Source organism: Mandrillus leucophaeus, unplaced genomic scaffold (assembly GCF_000951045.1).
Source record: "Mandrillus leucophaeus isolate KB7577 unplaced genomic scaffold, Mleu.le_1.0 Scaffold193, whole genome shotgun sequence".
NCBI classification, from domain to species: domain Eukaryota; kingdom Metazoa; phylum Chordata; class Mammalia; order Primates; family Cercopithecidae; genus Mandrillus; species Mandrillus leucophaeus.
The window spans coordinates 1093877-1112728 of NW_012101954.1; the positions used below are offsets into that span (position 1 = coordinate 1093877).

At 45.5% G+C, this 18852-nt stretch overlaps 1 protein-coding gene across 1 annotated transcript in view; it reads left to right on the forward strand.

Moving 5' to 3' along the window:
- The first annotated feature begins 511 nt into the window (after window positions 1-511).
- SV2B (synaptic vesicle glycoprotein 2B) overlaps window positions 512-18852 on the forward strand; it is a 204966-nt gene continuing 186625 nt past the window's right edge. The window contains exon 1 of the mRNA XM_011978388.1: window positions 512-1036. The gene's annotated coding sequence lies outside the window, so the exon portion shown is untranslated. The remainder of the gene's footprint in view (window positions 1037-18852) is intronic.

Consider the following 18852-nt stretch of genomic DNA (forward strand, 5'->3'; position numbering starts at 1 on the left):
GGAGAAAGGATAAATAAATTGTGTTATATTCAGGCAATAGAATACTATTCAGCAATAAGAAAAAAATGACCTACTGATACATGTAATGATATGGATCCTAGAGCGGGCCAGGCATCTGCGGTGTTGTACTGTTTGAGCCCGCGTCCGAATTTCCAGTGTCCTTTCCTTGCTCCTCACTTCCTCCTAGAAGGAACCCTATTCTCCTAAAGAGCCTTTCGGTGCTGAGCCTTGGCAGTTTAGTTTGCTGAACTCTCTTCAGTGGAGTTAGTGGGTGGTGGTTTGGAAGTAGGGAGAAAGAGGTGGAGGGCTTGTTTGAATGCACCAAGCCTCGCAGGCTTTCCTCCTCCCCGCGCTGGTCAGGTAGGTTCTTTTCAGTTCCTGATGAGGCAAACGAAAACAAAGCAGTTGAGCAGCACCAAAGTATATACTTTGGGGGCGCCGTGATCAGAGGATTCCCTTTCCCGGGAACTTGCGTCTAGTCCTCTGACACATCCTAGTTCGGAGTGGGTGGAAGGGCATGTGGAGTCCACAGCGCCCCCTCGCCCTAGGCGGGGTGGAGACAGCGAGACGACGCCCATGATCAGCTGGTTACAAAACTCGAGGAATAAGAAGTTTAATATCTATTAGTCTGCAAATCCGGAGACCTTGCGGCCTCACTGGTCCTCCTTCCCTCTGAGCTATCTCCACACCCAGCCTTGGATCAGAGGGGATTTAGAAGCAGAGCTGTCCGCAGCGAATACTTTTAATGCCCAGGCCGGGAAGAAAGCGGGTTAGGATCTGATCCCGCTGAATAGAGGACCCAGGAGCCTCCCGCCCCGGGTGCTCTGTAGTGCGGGGGCGCGCTGCGCGCTGCGCGCTGCGCCTGGGCGGCTGGCGGCGGCGGCGTGGGGGCGGTGATGCAGGTGTGACACCGGCCGGCTACTGCCTCCGCCAGGATCGCCCAGCGCCGCGTTAGCCGGAGCTGCACGCGGGGCTACCGGGGTGGAAGCTGCTCTGCCTGCATCCGGAGGCGTCCGCCAGCGGATTTCCCACCCAGGTAGGGGACGGCGTTGCTCGCTGCGGTGCAACCGACCCAGCTGGGGCGCGGACCCCGCGTGCGCCAGGACTCCCAGGCGCTTCTGCCTGGCCTGAAATATACACGCTCGCACCGCTGAGTGCTGTTCATAGTAAATGGCACAAAAGACGGAAGAGTCTTGGGAAGCCGGCGCAGAAAAGCAAGGGCTTGCCCGCTGCCTGGAGCTGTGCGCTTCTCTGAAAGCGGCCTCCCCAAGGGCTGTTTTTAAACCCTGTTTGAACTATTACCGCCATAAGTAGTTTTTCAACTTATAAATGTCAGGCTGCTGGCATTTATCGCTCCGTTTCCATAAGCTTCCTAGCCACTGCTTTTAGTTTCAGTTACATTCTAGTAGATGCATTTTGTTATTGTTGTTCGTTTGTTCTTAAAGAACAGAATTCAAACGTGCTTACACCTGGTGGCTCTTGGGGTTTGTGAGTGTGTATTTCTGCATGTGTAGGGCGCCCTCCGTGGGCGTGGGGGCCGTTTCTTAGGGACACAGAGAGGATTTGTTTATGGACGGGTTTTAGCGCAAGGGAAAGAACATGACTTGTTTTGCAGGGATGGGCTAGCAAATGCGTTTAGCCAGGGAGGAGCAAGGCACTGCTGTGTCTTCGGCAGATGGGTGGTAGAAATCTCTGCTGTCCAGGGTTCAGCAGGGCTGATGAAATACATTCCTTTATCCGGAAATTACAGATGCAAATTACTCCGTTTAAGGGTAACCTAACGTCGATGTCTTGGGCTCTGATAAGAGCAGCCCCAGTGGGGTGGGGTGGGACGCTGGGGGATGCTTGCTCCTTTCTAGCCCTTGGGGAGGTGAATGTGGGTGGTTTTGGGCTCAGACAGTGGCAGGTGAGGGGTGAGGAGGGTGCGTGGGGGAGGATTGGGCACTGTAGTCGGCTCAGCGGTGGTGCTGGTCTATGTTGATCTCCTCTGTATTTCTGCTTCCTGCCCTTTCCAGAAGAGGTGACTTGTTCTGCTTGTTCCAGTCAGTGAAGTAGGTACAGTCTCGTGCTGCATCTTTCTTGAGTCAGCAAATACTTACTGAGCACTTAGTATTTGTCAGAGATGGGATTAGTCCGTGGGGATGCAGAGATGATGATAACAAAGTCCTGGCTCCCTGAAGTTCACACCTGGTAGGGGGAGAAGCACTTTTAATCAGGAGGTGGATAAGTTCATGATGGTGTTGGAAAAGAGCAGTGAGAGCAGAGAGGAGGAGGAAATTGATAGTGGCAGTGATTGGTATAAAAATGAAGCCCTCATGGATTAGGCATGACATGGATTTCAGCAGGGACTGGGTCGCTCTCTTGGTCCTTCGGTCTGGGAGTGACCCACATGACTCTACCACACCATTGCCATCACTGCCAGTGGGTGGGCAGAGCTTTACAAGTCTCGGCTGGGCTGGTGTTTGCAGTACGTGACTAGAACCCAGTAGACACAGGCGGACACCCAGAGAGGAGCACATGCAATACAAGTCAGACTTTTAATTTTTTCCTTTTCTAATGAATGGCTTTCCTGAATTCCAGGACTATAAAGGTTTTGAAGCAGCACTTCACAAAGGTAGGGACTCTGGGAAATTCTGAGGGAGTTTCAGAGCAGATGAACTTCTGTCTGCTTCTCCCTGGATCCCTGACCTATCTGTTCTTGTACCAGCCCAGTTCGAAAGGAAAACTCTCCCTTGATTATCCCTAAATAGGTGGAATAACGGAAAGCTAAAGCTGTTACTACCAATCGTCTCTGGGAGATGAAAATCCAGTCTCAAGGATGTTTCTTCCTGGACCAAAACTGTGATGGGTGAAGAAAAATGATAGAATGAAAAGCTCTTGTATTGTGTAGTTGCCAGAGATGTGCATTACATGCACCTACATCATCACTAAGGTGTTTGAAAAGCAGCCTGCACTGTAAGAAGCATAAGTGTGGATGCTCAAACAGACCTAGGTGAGTGTCTTGGGCAAGTTACTTAGCCCCTCTTTGAGCATTAGTTTCCTGATCTGTAAAATGGAGACAGTAATAGGATTCTTATAATAGTTAAAGAAAAGATACTTTAAAATATTTACTCATTGTTACCCTATCATCATATATAACTTGCTTGGCACAAAGTAGGTGCTCAAGCAATGGCAGTTCATTCATTAAGTTCCTACTATGTATCAGTCACTGCTCTATGTATGGAAAATACAGACAAAACAACCAAAAAACCCTCTCTCAAGGAGCTTAAATTAATGAGTGTGTGTATGTGTGTGTGTGTAAGATGATGGACAAATAAATAAATATAGAGTGTATCAGCTGATAGGACATTGTAATGGAGAAAAATAAAGCTGGCTAAGAGGACTGGGGAGTGCTGCCAGAGGGCAGGGTGGGGCTTGTTATTTACTTTTATGCAGCTTGGCCAGGGAAGGCTTTTTTGTAAATGACATTTGACCAGACATCTGGGGAAGTGAGGGAGGAAGCCAGGGATTCTGGTAAATGACATTTGACCAGACATCTGGGGAAGTGAGGGAGAAAACCAGGGGTTGTAGGCAGCACCTGCAAAACCCTGAGACAGGAGAGAGGTGTGTTCCCAAGAGACCCAGAAAGGAGGTCACAGAAGCTGCTATTGAGTCAGACACCAGGACAGCAGTAGGAGCTGAGGTCATAAGGGCAACACGGCAGGTCTTTGAGATATTGCCTCTTAGGGTTCCTATTTGTCACTATGATGTATGCGCTGAGTTATTGTTTAAGGAATTGGATGAAATCCTAAACTCTGTGTTTAGAAGAAGGTTGGTTGGTAGACATAAGTACCTGTGGTCATTCAGAGCGTAAATGAATGCAGCAAGCAGAAAGCATAGGTCTTTGCAAGGCAACAGGAAGCACAGGAATTAAGGAAACTGTGCAATGCAGCAGTCAGGTTTCTCCCATCCGAATGGAGGACCATGTTTGTGCTTCTTTTGAATCTTAGTATTAAGATTTTTTGTTTCTTTTCCCCTACACTAAAAGAAAAGGTCATCTTTAGCAAACAGGCCAGCAGTCCTTGCCAGATATTCTTTTTTCTTTGAGCATGAGAAGAGTTTCTATGATCATGGAAAAGTGTTGGGATCATCTGGAAATATGCTGACCTTCAGTGACCATGGAATGCATTTACATAATATCATATGGCAAATTTATTTAAAGCCTCTGTCTTATGGGCTTAACATAAAGATCAGTTTGCTGCTCTGCCCTTTGGAAACTTTATTACTCTAGAGAAAATATGGTTTGGGGATTTGAGAGCCTCATCACTCAGCTGTCCTTGGTGCAGAAGGGCTACTGCAGTGTGTTCCGTGGCCAAAAATGGAGCTGGATGCCTGAGAACCTAGTCAAAGTTTCTGTGAAATAGAATGAGGTGAGGCTGGGTCAAGGTCAGAGAGTCTGACTGGGTGTCCCCAAGTCCACCTCAGAAGGCAACATTTACTTCTGTGAATTTCCCCCATCCAAGATCCGGCTTTTAGTATTGCTGCCTCAGAAACCTGATCTGTCTTTCCGGGCCACATCACAGTGACCTTGTTCACCTGCATGCCAGCATATTGATTTGCAGTGGTTGAGACACTGTATGGCTTGGTTAGTGGGTCTTCTTCCTACAGACCCCTGTCATAACAGCCAAATCACAAGGAGAAGGTCTCCTAAAGCACATTATTCAGAGCAAAGCAGCTTAGATGCCTACCCTAGGAACTGGTTACGTGCTTTAGGGCCAATCTTGCCAAAGGGACTACAGACCAAACCACCCCTAAACTTCGTGGCCTAAAACAACAGCCATTTGTTATTTTCTCTCCTGTCGTTTGGTTGGCTGGGTAGTTCCGCTGATCTGAGTTGTGCTTGCTTGATTTCAGCTGTGCTTGCTCATGTGATTTTGGTCTGCCGATGGAGTGTCTGAGGGCTGGCTGCTTTAGGATGGCCTCAGCTGGATGACTTGGCTCTGCTCCGTGTGGTCACTTATCCTCCAGCAGGCCAGCTCAGCATGTTCACATGGTAGTGGCAGGAGGCCAAGAGAAAGTGAAAACTTGTATGGCCTCTTGAGGCCTAAGCTTATAACTGGCACTCCATCACTTTATCCTTGTCTAATGACAAAATTAAGACACAAGATAGCCCAGAGTGGAAAGTTAGGAAAATAGACTCTACTTCTTGATAGAAGGAGCTACATAGTCACATTACAAAATGCATAGATACAGGGAGGGGAAGAATTGGGACATTTTTGCAATCAATCAATCAATCAATCAATCTACCATAGGGACCTGAATATTTATTTATTTATTTTTGAGATGGAGTTTCACTCTTGTTGCCCAGACTGGAGTGCAGTGGTGTGATCTCGGCTCACTGCAACCTCTGCCTCCGGAATTTAAGTGATTCTCCTGCCTCAGCCTCCTGAGTAGCTGGGACAACAGGCCTGCTCCACCACACCTGGCTAATTTTGTATTTTTAGTAGAGATGGGGTTTCTCCATGTCGGTCAGGCTGGTCTCAAACTCCTAACCTCAGGTGATCCACCCACCTCGGCCTCCCAAAGTGCTGGGATTACAGGCGTGAGCCACCGCGCCTGACTGGGACCTGAACGTTTAAAGTGCTCTTGGCTAGGTTTCCTTTTCTTCTGGACTCTACTTGATTGGGCAGAGTCTGTACTTGCTCTTTTGACTGTCTCTTTTTCTGTGTTTCTGTGGTTGACCATGTAGGGATGTATGTATGTTTAGATAATCATTCATTCACTAAATAAATATTTATTGAGTGGTCTCTATGTGCCAGGCATGTTATAGGAAGCAGACCCATCTCATGAAGCATTCATTCTAGTTGAGGGAGACAAATAATATGTAAGTAAATAACGTATGTTTTATATCAGGTGATTAAGGAACGTTGAGCAGGGAAAGGAAGATGGGAGGTGCCTGGTTGCGTTGGAGTGGGAGGGTAGGGTAAAGCGAGGAGTGGGTATTTTATGTAAGATGGTCAGGGTAACATGAAGGAAGTGAAGGAGTGAGCCAGACAGTTATCTGGGGAGAGACATTTCCAGGTAGGGAGAACAAGTGCAAAGGCCACGAGGCAACAGATAACTGGCATGTTCCAGGAACAGCAAGGTAACTTATGCAGAGGGAACTGAATGAGACAGGGTGAGCGTGGGAGAAGAGATCGGAGAAGTAGCAGGGAGCCAGCTAATACAAGGTCCTATAGGGCCTTTCGTAGACTTTAGCCTTTACTTTGAGAAAGATGGGACACCACTGGAGAATTTTGAGCACAGGGTACTATTAGATGATTTATGTTTTCCAAGGATCCCTTGAGCTTTAGAGCTTAGTGCAGACTCTCAGAGGACAAGGGTAGAAACAGAGAGATTAGTCAGGATGGTACTGCAATGACTCAGGTGAGAGAGGGTGGTGGTTTGGACCAGGCTGGATAGTAGTTAAAATGGTGAGAAGTTGTAATCCCAGCACTTTGGGATGTGAACGTGGGCCGATCACTTGAGCTCAGGTGTTTGAGACCAGCCTGGGCAACATGGCAAGACTCCAACTCTACAAAAAATAAAAAAATTAGCCAGGTGTGGTGGCACATGCCTGTAGTCCCAGCTACTCAGGGGTCTGAGATGGGAAGATCTCCTGAGCCTGGGGAGGTCGAGGCTGCAGGGAGTCATGATAATGCCATTGTACTCCAGCCTGGACAATGGATTGCGATCATGTCAAAAATAAAAATAAAAATAAAAATAAAAAAATATGGTGAGAAGTGGCTAAATTCATAAAGTAGGCAGGATGTATGGATGAGTTAGATACTTAGGATATGAGAAAAAGATAACTTAATGCATTTTGACCTAAGCAGCTGGATGGAGTGGCACTTTAGTGAGATGGAGAGGAAACAGTGATGGGGTTTAATTGGATATCCAATGGGAGATGTTAAGTAATTCATTGCATATGAGAGTCTAGAGTTCAGGGAAGAGTTTCAGGAAGGAGACATAGGTTTGAGTATCATTAGCATGTTATTTATTTTTCCATGAGCCAAGTCACTGCTGTATCACTAGTGCCCAGAGTTTTGTCCGGCACATTGTATATACTCAGTGGATATGCACTGAATAAATGAATGGAACCACTTAATTACTAGAGTTGACTGCAGATCTTTGCTTTGGTGGATCTTGAAGTGTAACTCCTTGAAGTTATTTCTTTTCTTTACAAGGTCTCATGGGAGCCTTATTGTGGATCTCATGCACTAAAAAGAGGCTTTAAATGTGAAGGCTCCAATTGCTTATATCATACAGAAAGCAATGTGTGGTGACAAGTAAGAAAGAGGAACAAGTGGAAACCAAAAAATAGCTCATTTTTTCAAAAATGAGAAAAGATCCTTTAGAGAGAGGTGGCTGAAATTCAGGGGTGTGATGTTCTTGGGTTATTATTGTACTGCTCTTAATTTAAGATGAGGCAGAAGCAAGGAAGAATCTTGAAAGGGGAGAATTTTATTTAAATCAATTTATGCTGAGTGTCACCAGCTTGCTTGAGAAACCTCACATCTACAGTAGCTTGCATAATGTGTTCCTGTTTATAAAAGGAAGAAATAGGGAATAGCCTTCATAGGAAAAGGGGAGGGCTGGAATGACTTCAGCCTCAGGCTGTGGGTGCTGTCCATTTTCTCCTCGTGGTGTGGCTGATTCTATGTAAGTTTTGTTTGCAATGATGTTGGTGAAGGGAATGAAACAAGAAAAAGCAGGCACTGCCATTGAAAGTGGTTGTGTGTGTGTGTGTGTGAGAGAGAGAGAGAGAGAGAGAGAGAGAGAGAGAGAGATGGAGAATGTGCCAGTGGTGGAGAAAAAGAACCAAATCCCGGAAGGAAGTGTGAGAAAGAGACACAAGCCGCCCTTCCTTTTTACGTGTGGGTACTAGGCCTGACCACATGGGGCATAGGATGGAGCAGTGGGTTTTAGCATCAGACAGAACTGGGTTTGCACTCAGGCTTCATTACTTTATTTATTTATTTATTTAAGATGAAGTACCATTCTGTCACCAGGTTGGAGTGCAGTGGCACAGTCTCAGCTCACTGTAACCTCTGCCTTTTGGGTTCAAGCGATTCTTCTGCCTCAGCCTCCTGAGTAGCTGGGACTATAGGCACATGCCACCATACCCAATTAACTTTTGTATTTTCAGTAGAGACAGGGTTTCACCATGTTGGCCAGGATAGTCTCGATCTCTTGACCTCGTGATTCACCTGGCGTGGCCTCCCAAAGTGCTGGGATTACAAGCATGAGACACCACGCCCGCTAACTTTCTATTTTTTTTTGGAGATAGGGTCTCACTCTGACAACCAGGCTGGTGTGCAGTGGCATGAACACAGCTCACTGCAGCCTTGACCTCCTGGGCTCAAGCGATCTTGCCATCTCAGCCTCCAAAGTAGCTGGGACTACAGGCATACACCACCATGCCCAGCTAATTTTTAAATTTTTTTGTAGAGATGGGACCTTACTATGCTGCCCAGGCTGGTCTTGAACTCCTGAGCTCAAGTGATTCTTCCATCTTAGCCCCCAAAGTGGTGGGATTACAGGCATGAGTCACCATGCCCAACCCAAACTTCCTTACTTTCTAGCTGTGTAAACTTGGGCACATTATTTAATTTCCCTGAGCCTTGGTTTCCTCAGTTGTAAGGTGGTGGTGGTGGTGGTGATGATGATAGTAATAATACCAAGTGTTCTGCAGTCCCCTCTATGCTCCTGGACTTGGAACTATGTTGGTGTAAATATTGATTAAAGGATTACCATACCAGCTGAGGAACTTAGAGATTTTATGTGAAGGGAGAATTGAGAGCCTATCATTTGATGTTCACAGTGCCATTTAGAAGATTATTTGCGTGGGGCCCATAATGTTCAAAATTAGACATAGGGACAATAATAAAATGTCTAGCCTTATGAAGGCTAGACATTTCAAGGTGCCTAGAGGAAAACTAACCTCCCTTTCTCTGCAATAAGCCAATCTCCTTAGTTCAGTTTTGCAATGTTGCATAGTTTGTTGGAATTCTGTGATGAAAATTTTGGAGTCATGTGTAGCTTTCCTATGCAGAAACTTTCCTATCTGATGCCTTTGTGGTTCCCACAAAATCCACTGCATGGTCTTCTTCTGGAAAAGTCTGCTGTTCTTCCTGTTCCAGGCACATAGTAGGCATGTGATACGTATTTATTAGATGCATGGTGAATAAATGGTGCTGTGGTTTCTGTGTTGGCTGTGGCTCTTCTGGTTGCTCCTACCGGCCTGGGCAAGAGATCAGCAGGTAAGTGACAGTGATGAGCTAAGTCTTTGACAGGTACTCAGCAGCTAATGTTGCCCTCTCTCCACCACCCTCATGCCTTGGCTATCATTCTGACATCCTCTAGATCAAGTATCATATAGTCAGCTTTCCCTCTAAGTCCCCAGTTACATCGTCAGCAAATCTAAAGCTCACTTGCCGTCCTGACTGTTGATTACAGGTAACGCAACAGTGTCTCCTGACTTAGCAACAAAGACCCACACCATGGGTTCCCTGCTTCAGCTCCCACACAGAAGCCTGTGGTCCCATTAAGTCTTCCTGTTTTCTGTACACACTTCTGCTCCACCCATCTCCTGTTCCCTTCAGTTGTTAGAGCTTGATTCTGTATTGGTTGGCAGGGGGGAGAGTAGCATTAATTTTCTTTTCATAAAAGGCAATTGAAAATTCTTTCCTAACAGATGACTGTCTAGCCCCTCAGAACTGAACTTCTTCAGGAGGCAGATAGGCCACATCCTTCCTCCTGTGCCCATTTTACAGATGAGATATCTGAAGCTCAGAGAAAAGAAATTACAGACAAATGTACCCTTGGAAAGGTGGATGCACAATCTCATTTGTTTCCTGCCAGCTCTGCATACGTGCAAGAGAAGGTAATTTTTCCAGACCGCTGGGGCCTTCTTGAATCACGGATGTCTGCATCCAGAAGTTGATTGTTGAATCACAGGTGTCTGGATTTGGAAGCTGACTGTTCAAACTGGGAGCTTGGTGCTATTAAGTACTTCTTATGTCAACCCCAGGTGATATGTGTGTGGGCAGGAGCTCTAGGCTCCCGAAACTCACCTAGGTGTGATAGGTGTGATTTACAATTCTGTTTTCATGATCATTTCATGAGAGAAACCTGCAAATGAACACTGCTAAGGAGAAGGAACAGAACACGTTAATGGATAAATGAGCTGTCCATCATTACTCCTGAGTGAGCATGATTTGTTTTAATGAATATTTCATGGGCAGGTTCCTTTTCAGGTCCAGAATACGCTCCAGGCAATGAAGACCTTAATTGAACTGTAGAATCTTACAGTTTCAGAGCTTGAAGGGACCCTAGAAAGCAGGGAATCAAAACTTCTTATTATTCAAAGAAGGAAATAATTAAAAAAAATTTTTTTTGACACATGTTCTTGCTCTGTTGCTCAGGTTGGAGTGTAGTGGCACAATCTTGGCTCACTGCAACCTCTGCCTCCTGGGCCCAGCAATCCTCTCACCTCAGCCTCCCGAATAGCTAGGACTATAGGCATGTCCCACCATACCTGGCTAAGTTTTAAATTTTTTGTAGAAACGAGGTCTCACTGTATTGCTCAGGCTGGATTGCCCAAGCAGTCCTCCAGCCTTGGCCTCCCAAAGTGCTGGGATTACAGGCATGAACCACCGCATCCACCTCAGAAATAACTTATTAGGATGGATAAAAGAGCTGTCCATCATTACTCACATTACAAATCATGCTCACTCAGGAGTAATGATGGACAGCTCATTTATCCATTAATGTGTTCTGTTCCTTCCTCTTAGCGTGTTCATTTGCAGGTTTCTCTCATGAAATGACCATGAAAACAGAATTGTAATTTATAAGAAAAGAGGTTTAATTGGCTCATGGATTCATACAGTAAGTTAATGACGGAGAGAGGATCAAAGCTCAGGTCAGGGATGTAGCAATGTTAAGTTCGTATGAGAGGCCAAGAGAGAACAGGAAAACAGAAAAATGTAGCGTGGGTCCCCTACATTGTCATGCTTAGAAACCCTCTGAAACCGCACAACTAGTTCTCCCAAGCAGGTGACAGCCCGGTTAGGCCCCTCAACAGCCTCCTCTGATTGCTCAGTCCTTTGGGATTTTCCCTGCCTGGCTCCCGGAGCCCAGGCCCAGTGAGGGTGGCTCCTGTGTTGCCTGCCATCCCTGCTCTGTTGTGCATAGAATCTGACTGTGGCCTCTCGCCTGATCTGGGGTGCAGCAGATGGCACTGAGGAATAGAGCCCAGCTGGCACGTGGGAGGCTCTGCAGGAGAAGAAGCAGCACTGTGGGGTGGCCTGCCCTAGGCAAAGTGCTGGGTCTGGGAGATGGGGCTGGAAAGGTCATGGGAATGTCAGGAGCCTCTGTCCTTGACCCTGGAGGGCTCAAGGAATTTAGTTCTACCCCTAGCACTATGATGAGTGACGAACACATCCCACACATGCTGGCTTAATGGTCTGCAAATTAAATACAGCCACTTTAATTTTCGTTTTTTAAAGCAAAGCATAAACATGCAGTGTTAAGGAAAGGAAAGCTATAGGGTAGCAATGTAAAGGCAGTAGCTTAAAACTTAAAGCAAAGAAGAGAAACTCAAATGGGACAATGAAGAAGTGGATGAGACAGGGTATATGAAAACGGGATGGGGTGCTGAGCCAACTTCTCCTCCTACTTCTCATGATGGATAAGGGTTGGTTTGTTTGTTTGTTTGTTTGTTTGTTTTAGTGGTGCTGCCCACGTCTGTGGCAGAAAAGCTGTGCTGGGCTCCCACCCTCGTATCACAGGGGTGGTGGCTGCCTGCTTCCTCGGTGGCCCAGCATGCAGCATCTTGGGGCACTACAGAGGGCTGTCAGGCCAGGCTAGTCCTATCAAGTTTCTTAGTTTCACCTGTGTCACTCCCAGGTTTATGTCTTGTTACTTTCAGCCCATTTCCTCTAGACAAGCAAGGCCCCTACTGGCTGGCTTGGCCTGCCAATCAGTTCCTGGATTCTTGAGCAAACTCTTACCTTCTTCTGGTTCTTTGAGATGGTGCAGGGCAAAGAGCCCCAGAGCCTGTCTGCTTAGGGCTCTGCTGTAGGAGAGCTCATTAATTAGTAATTAGAATACAAGGTGGGGAGGTACACACTGAGAGAATGGGGGAGCGTGAGGCTGGAAGCAGTTGCTATTGCTGCATGAGGAGAGAAGACGGAGGGCCAGGCAAAGCTATCGGACAGGGGAGGGGCTGTTGTCTAGTGAGCCTTGAAGGATGGGCTGTTGTGGGGAGGACAGGGAATGGTTTCAGCAGAAGCATATAGACCTGAAAATGCGTGGTTGATTTTTGAAACAATAGGGGGTTTGGTGTATTAGTCTGTTCTTTCATTGCTGTAAAGAAATACCTGAGATTGGGTAATTGATAAGAAAAGAGCTTTAATTGGTTCATGGTTCTGCAGGCTGTACAGGAAGCATGGTGGCATCTGGAGAGGCCTCAGGAAGCTTCTAATCATGGAAGAAGGCAAAGAGACAGCAGGCATGTCACCTGGCAGAAGCAGGAGTAAGAGAGAGGGGAGGTGCCACACACTTTTAAGTGATTAGATCTCATGAGAACTCACTCTCTATTGCCAGGACAGTACCAAGGGGATGGTGCCAAACCATTCGTGAGAAATCTACCCCCATGATCCTATCACTTTTCACCAGGCCCCACCTCCAACACTGAGGATTACATTTCGACATGAGATTTGGGTGGAGACAGATATCCAAACTATGTCATCTGCTGTGGCCAAAACACAGGATCTGAGGTGGTATTGGCTGGGGGTGGGGTGAGGGTTGAGTCGGGTGGGGATAGGGAGAAGGGGGATGGGGAGAAGTTTGGTGAGAAGTAGCAGGATGCCCACTAGAATCTCTTGTGGGTTTAAATGTTGTCAGCAGATGTGCCAAGAAGGAAGAAGCTCAAGAACCACGGTGATACAGAGGAGCTGGTTGTCTTTGCTCCTGAAATGCTCCTGTAAGTGATGAGATCGCCGCTGTCCTGTGCTTCAGCCACAATGTGTGGCTGGGTGTGAATTAAGTGGATCACAGGTTTGGTTTGCTCTTGGTCACAGATCTCCATCCAAATGGAGAAGGAGTCTTGGAAACTGATTGATATCTTGGAGATGCTCTGAGGTACAGAAAGATTCCAGAGAGCATGGAAAGCATTTAAGAAATAAAAAGCTTTTAGGCTGTTGTTACCCAAAACAAATGGAGTGGAAAGTTCTGTTTGAAAAAGATGAGAGAGAAGCAAGGGAATCAGGGAAGCAGGATTTACCTGTATTTCTTGGGTAGTTTCTTGGTACATGGTTCTACCCATAACTCCTCAAAGACTCACTGATTAGGGGATTTTCCCCCTTTCTCTTTTTCCTCATCATTTTGGATGCATTAAAGACATATTACAGACCATCCAGAAAGTAGGGCAAAGAAAAGGAAAACCTTCTTATAATCCCCACCATTTATATAGCATTCTGAATTCTATTCTTTCTCTTTTAGAGACAGGGTCTTACTCTGCCACCCAGGCTGAATTGCAGTGGTGCCGTCATGGCTCACCGCAGCCTCAAACTCCTGGACTCAGGAGATCCTCCCACCCCAGCCTCCGGAGTAGCTGGGATGAAAAGGCAAACACCACCATGCCTGGTTAATTTTTATTAAATTAATTAATTTTTTTTTTTTTTGGAGAGATGGGGTCTCACTATTTTGCCCAGACTAGTCCTGAATTCCTGGCCTGAAGCAGTCCTCTCACCTTGGCCTCCTAAAGCAGTGGGATTACAGCGTGAGCCACTATGCCTGGCCCAGATGTAATCATATGAAGTATGCAGTTTAGAAGCCTTCGGCAAAGACCAGCTGGCTTCATTTCCTCCTCCTCCTGGGCACATAGACTACATCTCCAGGCTTCCCTTGCAAGTGGGCGTGGCCACGTAACAGTTTCGTTGATGCAGTGAGAAAGGTGTGTTCTTCCAGGCTCCTTTTCATCTATTGGCTGCCCCTGCAGGAGGCTATCTCAAGTGCGAGAAATAAACTCTGCCTATGCTAGATGACTGACATCTTAGAGTTTGTTTGCTGCAGTAGTCTAACTGAATTTCACCCACACAGAAGCTGAAATTTCAATAAGCTATTTCTCATAAGCTTATGGGAACACATTGAGGAAGATCCAGAGGCATGTTTCTTGATAACATAAAGATTAAAAGGTTATAGCTGGGCTGTTGGGTTGCCTGTAGCCTGGGTGCTCTTTAATAGAGAAAACAACTGGGGTAAACATCCAGTTTTTTTCCTGTGATGAATATACCAGGAGCATACATGTCTGAAAAGGCTGAGGTTCAATATTTTCCCTTTTCTTATCTCATTGTTTCTGACTCCTACAAAATAATAGGAATATATTGTAGAATCCCATATCATTTTTAAGCCAATAGGTTCTTTCTGATACAGCTTACATAGCCTCAGACAAGTTTAACTTCGCAGAGCCTCAATTTCCTGATCTTTAAAATAGTCACAGTAAGGTCTATTTTCTGGGATTGTCGAGGCATTGAAGGAGATCATATTTGTCAGTGCGTAGTAGGGTACATTGTGCACAATAGGTGCTTTCCCACTGGACTATAGATTCCCTGAGAGAAGGACTATGCCACCTTGTCTACCACTGTAGCTCCAGTGTCTAACACAGTCCCTGGCACATAGTAGGTGCTCAATGGTTAGTTATTTTCCAAACTTAAAGTGCCTTAAAGAAACCTGTGTATTAAAAGGGAGAAACAATGTACCCTGGATTGGAGAACCAAGAAAGGTGTTAGAGGAACTTGGAGAGGGTCTGGACAGTCTAACACCTTAACCTTGAGGTGCTGGGAGGGTTAATCTATGAGTTCACCAGAAGGGTGAGAGAACAAGAATTTACACAAGATGGGGAAACGTATCTCTAATGTGTGTGCTTGGGATTGCTCTATATTTGGATGATAACTCTCTCATCTGAGGTTAATCCTCTTTGTCCGAGTCATCCAGGCAAGGGATTAACTGCTTTAAACTCCAGGCCTTGCTGGCCCTGACAATGTGAGCTTGGTGTTGCTGGTGCCCAGGGACCCAAGGGGTCAGTTTTTATTGACTCAACACACAAGGTTCCTCTGTGGTTATTTAATCCCAGCCTCTTAATCCTATGGAGGAAGAGACTGAGGCCTAAGAGGGGAGGTAACTGTTTTCTTGCAGCAGCTTTGTGATGAGAACCTCTGTTTCCAGCTTAGAGTTCTCTTCTGTGCTCTGTGCTAGGCTCCAGGGAACGCTTCAGGAAAAAGACCTTAGCTGAAAGAGCAGAAGAACAAGTCTCTGGGAGTGCTTGTGTATTGATGGAAATTTCATATTGTGTTCTGGGGAAGCTCCCACTGTGTCTGTCAAAAGCCTGCTCCCTTGCTAATCAGTGGGCTATTTGGAAACACATCCCAGGGTCTGGATCCTCCAGCCATTTTCTAACTTTGTGTGCTCAGTTCATGATTCACAATCTAAGATGAGAGAGCCTAGCCCAGCTGGGATCACATGCCCATTCCTGAGGGCACCATAACTATGACTCCCAAGATGGCATGTAATGAGGAAAGGGGAGTTCGTTAAAGGAACATTGGAGAGTTGTTGCTGAAAGAAGCGTACATGGGTCCTGAGCAGGCAAAGCCCACAGATGTCCACAGCACACGCTGAGCTGGCTTCTCTTGCTGAAATAAAGATTACAAAGTGCTACCTTTGTTGGTGAGTGTCGACGACTTTGAAAATGAGCTATTTCTCCATCTCCCGTTCCTTTTTTTAAAAAATAAAGTCTTGCTTTCTTACTCAGGTTGGAGTATAGTGGTGTGATCTTGGCTTACTGCAACCTCTGCCTCTCAGGTTCAAGCAATCCTCCCACCTCAGTCTCCTGAGTAGCTGGGACCACAGGCACCCATAGTCATGCCTGACTACTTTTTTTGTACATTAGTAGAGACAGGCTCTCGCCATGTTGCCCAGGCTGGTCTTGAACTCCTGAACTCAAGTGATCCACCTGCCTTGGCCTCTCAAAGTGTGGGATTACAGGTGTGAGCCACTGCGCCTGGCCTTCCTTATTTTTTTCTAAGAGGTTTCTAAGGGGTTCACATTTTTATAACCATCTCCTTGCTTGACCTAGTCTTGCATTTTAAGAATTAAACTATGCAAAATTCAAAGATATAATTCTCCCTGAAATCCCTTTTACATTTATTTATTTATTCAGCAAATGTTTATTGACTTCTCATTGTGCTAGGCATTAGAGTTAATGATAGGTAAGGAAAATGTGATCTCTGCCCTCAGGGTGTATAGTGTAGAAATTTGTAAAGAAGTTTTGTTTCACATATACCTTAACAGAGTACATGCACACACACACACACACACATAAATATACATACATAATACATTATTATATACTTCAGAATTTCTAGCTTGCTTATAACTTGAAGACCTTTAAGCCCAACTGCTGCTCATCAGAAGTCCTAACTTGGTTAAAGAAAGGGGTATGTTGTTGAATCACAATGATGAAGAACATCTTGCTAAAGAACATGACTTTGCATTCTCCCTGTGCATAGAACATCTTGGAAGTTGAAGAGTAAAAAATCCATCTTGGTATCAAACTGCCTGCTACTCTGTTCTCCTAAAACTAGGAGGGAGTGGGTGGCCTTCATTGGTACTGCTTCTGTTTGCAGGCTGTGAATGAGGTCTGGCACCCCTGGCTACTTTGTTGTTGTGTGGTGGTGTTTGAACACCGGTCAGCATATTGCTTTGCTGTTGTCACGTTATTCGTATAATCCCAGCAGCTGGTAAATGTGTAATAATTTTTGAGAGACCCAGATATTTGCTTAGAGAGAATAAAAATAGGCAGAGAATGAGGTGTGCTCTGCATCCCGTGCAGAATGTTGTATGACTGCACTTCACAATGACAGGTTTGTTCCTTGGTTAGAATTCCCCGTGGGACTTTCCCTCCTCAAAGTTCAGAGAAGGGTCATGCATTCTGGAAGGGAAGCCTGTCTTATCCTCTTTGCATGCACTGACAGAGCTAGAATAATTGTCTCAGCCCTTGCGATCCAGTCAGGCTTGTACTGATAGGGAACTCATAAACGGCTGTATTGGTCTCTTCTCATACTGCTATGAAGAAATACTCAAGACTGGATAACTTATAAAGAAAAAGAGGTTTAATGGATTCACAGTTCCATGTGGCTGGGGAGGGGGGACTCACAATCATAGAGGAAGGCAAAGGAAGAGCAAAGGCATGTCTTACATGGCAACAGGCAAGAGACCGTGTGTGGGGGAACTGCTCTTTATAAAACCATCAGATGTTGTGAGACTTACTCACTATCATGAGAGCAGCATGGGAAAAACCTGCCCCCATGATTCAGTTACCTCCCACCGGGTCCTTCCCATGACATGTAGGGATTATGAAAGCTACCATTCAAAATGAGATTTGGGTGGGGACACAGGCAAACGATATCAATAGTTACAATGGTTTCGAGCTTGAGGTCTGTACCAGTATGCAGACTTAGAAGAGCATAGAGCCATATCTTTGTCTCCTGCTTTTTGTTCCATGGTGGCAAGATTATGCGTCTGGAGTTAGATTGCTGGGATTGAAGCTTGTCTCTTTCACTTACTAATTGTGCTAAAATTCTCTGCACCTAAGTTTACTAACCTGTAAAACAAGGATAATATTAACTAGAATTCTATCTTATACATTTGTTAAGAGGAATGAATTAAAGGAGACAATACAGTGCTTAGCACAATGTTGGACATATAACGAGGGTATTAATTAGCTGCTACTGTATAGCAATAATGCTGCCTAACAAATAGCCCTAATTATTACAGTGGCTCATACAACAAACTATTTATCTTACTTATGAGGTGGCCAGTCAACTGTGATTGGCTCTCCTTCATGCTGTAGGTCAAGTTCAGGTCTGTTTCATGCATCTCTCATCTCTCCACCAGATGCTACCAGCAGCTACCAGGGACATATTCTTCTCATTCTTCTCATGCCAAATGGCAGGAGGACATGAGGAGTGCTAACTGTCCTAGTACATTTAAAGCCTCTGCACTCATCATGTTTGCTAACATTTCATTGGCCAAGGCAAATGACATGGCCAAATCCAAACCCATATCAGTAAACTGGGAAAGTATACTCTTCTCACAGTAGAAGACATGGCAAAGTGACATGGCAAGAATGTGGATTATAATCATATTACATAGGGGAAAAGAATTGGGAATAAAAATTGGATCTACCAAAACAAGTTCCCTATGTAACAAGATGTTGAGTGGGACTTTTTTATTGCCCCAGAATGGGCATTCAGATTGCAAATCTGAAAATAAAGTCTTAGACACTCTATTTGTTAAATAACTGGAATTCCTCATGACTTTCAAGAGGTATCAAAACTGGTTTTGGGGCCGACAACTCTAAGCCCCTGGGTCTATATAAGTAGAGGGATAAAAAAAGTGGGTAGAACTTTTGAAATCTTGGCCTATAACAAATACTAGCTTGAGGTGAAACACTTTTTGCTCCCCATAAAACCAAGAAAAGGGCCTCCAAGAGACTCCCTTATGGGGAGTGGAGATGCTTGCAAAAAGGGAGACAGAGTACCTTGCACCCTAGCTGGGTGTTTGCTGATCCATGGTACTGGTGGAATGGAGTCTACTATGCAAGGGAGCGCTTTAGAGGGTTTGATGTGTGCCCTGGAGTTTGGGGCATAGAAGACATAGAGCAAGGTGCCTCTTCTAGTCTGGAAATTTTGGCAGGCAGGTGATTTAATCGAGTAGCCCATGCCAGCAAGAAAGATGGGTGGTAGTATAGTGCTAAGGGAAGAATAGAAC